The sequence below is a fragment of the Leptodactylus fuscus genome, chromosome 5, assembly GCF_031893055.1.
Source record: "Leptodactylus fuscus isolate aLepFus1 chromosome 5, aLepFus1.hap2, whole genome shotgun sequence".
Lineage (NCBI taxonomy): Eukaryota > Metazoa > Chordata > Amphibia > Anura > Leptodactylidae > Leptodactylus > Leptodactylus fuscus.
The window spans coordinates 87,594,313-87,600,764 of NC_134269.1; positions in this window are offsets into that span (position 1 = coordinate 87,594,313).

Consider the following 6,452-nt stretch of genomic DNA (forward strand, 5'->3'; position numbering starts at 1 on the left):
ATATAAGCTTACCACGTCTAGAGTTACGAGGAGAGTATCTGGGGGTAGTCTCGTGGTCTCATGTATTAGTTTAAGGAAGGCTGAAGTGTCCAAAAGAAAGGATTGTGTGTTTTTGATATGAGGAGTCAAGAGTTTTTCTACAAAAATGGATAATGGTGACAAAATAGAATCACAGGAAGCCACTATGGGACGACCAGGTGGATCTATTAGATTTTTATGGATCTTGGGTAACACGTAAATTACGGGCATAATGGGGTCCTGTTTAGTTAAAAAATTCACTGTGTAAGTGTCAATGGTTTTGGATTCTAGGTGTTTACGGAGAACCGTTTGGATCCTGTCTGTGATTCTATAGACAGGATTCCTGGGAAGTAAAGTGTATACTTCAGGGTCTGCAAGTTGCCTTTTAATTTCTTTGGTGTACTTAGACTTGTCCATGACAACTATGGCCCCACCCTTGTCAGCTGGTTTAATAACCAGAGTGCTATCTTTGACAAGTTGTTCCAGGGCCATTCTATCGCTAGTAGAGAGGTTGGATCTGCATGTAAAAGAATCTTTTTCCACCGTCTTTCTGAAGTCATTGACTTCATTCTGTATGAGTGAAATAACTGTTTCAATACCTGGTGAATTCTTGGGCGCACAAAAAGTGCTTTTAATTTTAAGACCTAGGTCTTTACATGATACCAGACTTGGTCTGTCAATGACCTCAGTAGGTGGAAATGTCTTAGAGAAATGAGCTTTGAGTCTAAGCAACCGATAGAATCGTTGCATGTCTAGGTCAAGTTGAAATAAATTATAACCATATGTAGGGCAGAAGGATAGGCCTCGCTGTAGGAGCTCGATTTGGGCAGGGCTTAATATTTTGGAGGAGATATTTACAACAAGGGATTCGTTCCCTACCTGCGATCTAGTTGATACAGATGATGTTGGAACCGGGTTTTGTCTCCCGCGTCTCCTGTTGGTTCCTCTCTGAAATTGAAAAGAGGTTGGGGCCCTAAAGGATCTGTCGCTGGCAGCGCTTGAATCAGATGATTCTGGTGATGTTTGTCGTAGACGAAAGGTAGGTCTATTACTCGGGTACCCATCCTTCCATCTATATACCCTATCATTTTTGTAATCTTCCTGATCGCGCAGGAACTTTTTCCTCTTTTGGGCCTGTAAGTCTTTCTTGAATTGTGCCAGGTTAGTATCCATTTTCCCTTTAAGGGTAGAAAACTCATCGCTAGAGCATGAGTTACGGAGTTGTTGTTCCGCCGCTTCTACCTGTTTCCGTAAAGACACTATGTTTTTCTGTAAAAAAGTAACGGTAAGAGTCATTAAATCAAATGAACATTTGTTCAGAATAAACTCAAATTGTTGACAATATTCCTTATTATCTTTAAATAAGGTTGGTACAACCCCCATCCTGAGACCCCTTGGGATTCTCAGATTTTTTATATATTCGGCAAGGGTAACACAATGTAATTCCATACTGATAAGTTTTCTCCAATCACGTTCCAAGTCCCGTGTTTTAATTTCAACTGGAGCAGATTCCAGGAACTCACTGCTGAAGGTAACCCCAGCTAATATGTCTGCTGTCTCGACCTGATTATAGGAAAAGACAAGTTGATCCATGGCTGTAGGGATTTCCACTGTAAAGGGTTCTTCTAGTTTGAAACAGGGATACAGTTGCTGTCCCGTTGGTGGAGATAGGGTCCCACCCCGTCAAAACTGGTAAGTAATAGAGCTCCACACGAAAACTGTGTTCAAGATAATTTATTGTAGCGAATGAGTGAGTACTTTCGGTCTATTTTTCGACCTTCCTCAGACTCTACATAGAACATAAAGAGACATTCCGTCATAACAATGCAACATGTTGTAACAGCACATGCTGTAAAATGAAACAAAGGAACAAAATATAGACATTTATAACATAAACAAATCACGAACATAAAGCCATGTGTCAGCCAGAAGTGAGTATACATCAGCAGTAGAGTTAGGGCCTGGGTAGTAGTAGTATATAGTGGTCAAGGAAAATTGTCAAGTCAGAACAAAAGCCAAAACAGAAGTTAAAAATCTAACATTCCAGCAGAATGATCCATAGATAGAGGAAATGTTGAAGTATATTATATTAGAATGAAGCTGCATGTGTTATCCCATAAACAAGAACATATAGACATAGCAGAACAGAGGTAGTCACCTGTTGTTTCAGTAGTCCAGTATACATAGGGAATTAACTTAGTTCTGCCTATTTAAATTAAAAAGTGCATAACATAAGTACAGTTGCCCCCCATAAGAAGGAAGTATACATGTGATAGCAATGCTCGTTGCCAGGGGTTCTTACCTCCCGCCCGTCCGGGCCCGCACAGGGTTAATGAAAATGCCAAAATTCTGCAGAGATGCGCAGCAGGGAAGTGCCTCTGGCGAAATGAAAATGCGCGCCATATCAGCGTCCCTGCCCGCCTTTAAAAGGGAAGTTCCGGCCTCTTCCTATTGGGCCGACGCGCGCATGTCTATGGACGTTCAGGCCTGATAGTAACTGCGCATGCGCGCGTGCCCGACAGGCAAAGAGACTGCCGGCCGCGGCAGAAAGTATCTGCCCAGAAGCGCATGCGCACTGGGGAAGTGCGATATAATAGAAGATCGCAACAATGTGCGTAGAGAAATGAGGAGAAAAGAGCAGGGCTGTCATGAAGGATTATAGGACAGGGATGGGAAATGGCTGAAGGAAGGAATATTATCAAGTATTGGAAAATAAGAGACAAGAGAAAAAAACACTGTGTAATTAGAAGGGACCAAGTGAATACAATGAAAAGCAATAATGAGGATGAATAAGAAGTAAAAAAGGCCCAAAATAAATAGAAAAGTAGTAAAAAACTAAAGAGATTTAAGCAATAAAAAATGAAAAATAAAGATTGAAAAAATAAAAATAAAAAATAAAGGAATGAATGAAAAAAATAAAAAATAAAAAGATAATAAAAATAAAAAATATAAAATAAAAAATAATGAATAAAAAATAAAAATTAGTAAAAAGGATATATTTTTTCATGCGGGCCCAGGCGGTAGTCGGGGGGCAATCTTAACGAGCCTGTGAAGAAAGAAGAAGAATGGATTATCAAGATAATGGGAACATCATGCAAATAAAGAGATTTTCAATAAAATGTGTTACGAGAACAAGTAGGAACACCTTAAATGAATGCCTGTACTTCGTATTCTCGATTAGGACCCCTAGGCTCCATAGTCTGGAGCCTATAAATCCAGTACGCCTCTTTTTTCTTTAACATCAATATTCTATTGCCACCCCTTCGAGGGATGCTCACTTGCTCGAGTACCTGGAATCTTAACTGCGAGATGTTATGCCCCATTCTATCAAAGTGTGCTGGTAAGGGCAGCAGTAGGTTGCGGCAACGAATGTTAGACTTGTGCTGCTTAATGCGGTCTCGCACACGTTGGGTTGTCTCCCCAACGTATGCGAGACCGCACGGACATTTTATCAGGTACACGACAAAACTTGAATTGCATGTAAAGTAGTCCCTGGATAATATTGTTTCCCCTGTTTGTGGGTGATAAATCTTTTCCCCTTTTAACACATTAGAGCATTGATGACAGGATAAACACGGAAAAGTACCTTTCCGTGGTGTGCTAAGAAATGATTGACGTGACATCTTAATCTCAGAGCCTAGATCGGCTCGAACCAATCTATCTCTGAGGTTCTGTGGGCGTCTGTAACAGGGGCGAAAGTTTTTATGGAATGATGGTATCTCGGGGTGAGCTTTGGCTAAAAGTGGCCAGTGTTTTCTAATGATGCCATGAATTTTGTAGATAAAGGGATGGTAAGTGTGTACTAGTGTGATTCTACTGTCATCCTTGTCACGATTAGAGATTTGTTCTTGTGGGCGATCCTGCCTAGTTTGTTGCAGTGAATCCGAAAGCAATTTATGAGGATAACCCCTGGCTCTGAATTTGTTTTCCATCTCTTTGAATCTTTTTTCCCTGATCTCGGGATCCTGAACTATCCGTTTCACTCTACAAAACTGTGATTTAGGAAGGGATTTTTTTGTTGATGTCGGGTGGCAGCTCTCGTAATGCAAAAGACTGTTTCTATCTGTCTTTTTTGTGAAAAGGTCTGGACAAAGTGTGCCGTCCTGTTTTTTAGAGATCATGGTGTCCAGGAAACTAATCTTTTCTGTGCTGAAATGGAGCGTAAATTTGAGTTCAGGCCAAACGTTATTGATGTATTGGGTAAAATCATTGAGACTTGAGGCTGATCCCTTCCAGATACAGAAGATGTCATCAATGTATCTCTTCCAGGTCACTGCGTGATCCTGGAAGAGACAGTTGGTATAGATGTAGCTCTCCTCAAAGAATGCCATGTAGGCATTCGCATATGGAGGCGCGACGTTGGACCCCATCGCGGTTCCACGTTTCTGCAGGAAAAAATCATCCTGGAACAAGAAATAATTTTCTTCCAAAATTATTTGGAGGAGATCCAATGCTAAACTGATAACTGATTGGTTTACCCCATTGTGCTCCAGTAAAGTCTTTGTGGCCAGCAGCCCCTTAGAGTGCTCGATACAGGTATATAAGCTTACCACGTCTAGAGTTACGAGGAGAGTATCTGGGGGTAGTCTCGTGGTCTCATGTATTAGTTTAAGGAAGGCTGAAGTGTCCAAAAGAAAGGATTGTGTGTTTTTGATATGAGGAGTCAAGAGTTTTTCTACAAAAATGGATAATGGTGACAAAATAGAATCACAGGAAGCCACTATGGGACGACCAGGTGGATCTATTAGATTTTTATGGATCTTGGGTAACACGTAAATTACGGGCGTAATGGGGTCCTGTTTAGTTAAAAAATTCACTGTGTAAGTGTCAATGGTTTTGGATTCTAGGTGTTTACGGAGAACCGTTTGGATCCTGTCTGTGATTCTATAGACAGGATTCCTGGGAAGTAAAGTGTATACTTCAGGGTCTGCAAGTTGCCTTTTAATTTCTTTGGTGTACTTAGACTTGTCCATGACAACTATGGCCCCACCCTTGTCAGCTGGTTTAATAACCAGAGTGCTATCTTTGACAAGTTGTTCCAGGGCCATTCTATCGCTAGTAGAGAGGTTGGATCTGCATGTAAAAGAATCTTTTTCCACCGTCTTTCTGAAGTCATTGACTTCATTCTGTATGAGTGAAATAACTGTTTCAATACCTGGTGAATTCTTGGGCGCACAAAAAGTGCTTTTAATTTTAAGACCTAGGTCTTTACATGATACCAGACTTGGTCTGTCAATGACCTCAGTAGGTGGAAATGTCTTAGAGAAATGAGCTTTGAGTCTAAGCAACCGATAGAATCGTTGCATGTCTAGGTCAAGTTGAAATAAATTATAACCATATGTAGGGCAGAAGGATAGGCCTCGCTGTAGGAGCTCGATTTGGGCAGGGCTTAATATTTTGGAGGAGATATTTACAACAAGGGATTCGTTCCCTACCTGCGATCTAGTTGATACAGATGATGTTGGAACCGGGTTTTGTCTCCCGCGTCTCCTGTTGGTTCCTCTCTGAAATTGAAAAGAGGTTGGGGCCCTAAAGGATCTGTCGCTGGCAGCGCTTGAATCAGATGATTCTGGTGATGTTTGTCGTAGACGAAAGGTAGGTCTATTACTCGGGTACCCATCCTTCCATCTATATACCCTATCATTTTTGTAATCTTCCTGATCGCGCAGGAACTTTTTCCTCTTTTGGGCCTGTAAGTCTTTCTTGAATTGTGCCAGGTTAGTATCCATTTTCCCTTTAAGGGTAGAAAACTCATCGCTAGAGCATGAGTTACGGAGTTGTTGTTCCGCCGCTTCTACCTGTTTCCGTAAAGACACTATGTTTTTCTGTAAAAAAGTAACGGTAAGAGTCATTAAATCAAATGAACATTTGTTCAGAATAAACTCAAATTGTTGACAATATTCCTTATTATCTTTAAATAAGGTTGGTACAACCCCCATCCTGAGACCCCTTGGGATTCTCAGATTTTTTATATATTCGGCAAGGGTAACACAATGTAATTCCATACTGATAAGTTTTCTCCAATCACGTTCCAAGTCCCGTGTTTTAATTTCAACTGGAGCAGATTCCAGGAACTCACTGCTGAAGGTAACCCCAGCTAATATGTCTGCTGTCTCGACCTGATTATAGGAAAAGACAAGTTGATCCATGGCTGTAGGGATTTCCACTGTAAAGGGTTCTTCTAGTTTGAAACAGGGATACAGTTGCTGTCCCGTTGGTGGAGATAGGGTCCCACCCCGTCAAAACTGGTAAGTAATAGAGCTCCACACGAAAACTGTGTTCAAGATAATTTATTGTAGCGAATGAGTGAGTACTTTCGGTCTATTTTTCGACCTTCCTCAGACTCTACATAGAACATAAAGAGACATTCCGTCATAACAATGCAACATGTTGTAACAGCACATGCTGTAAAATGAAACAAAGGAACAAAATAT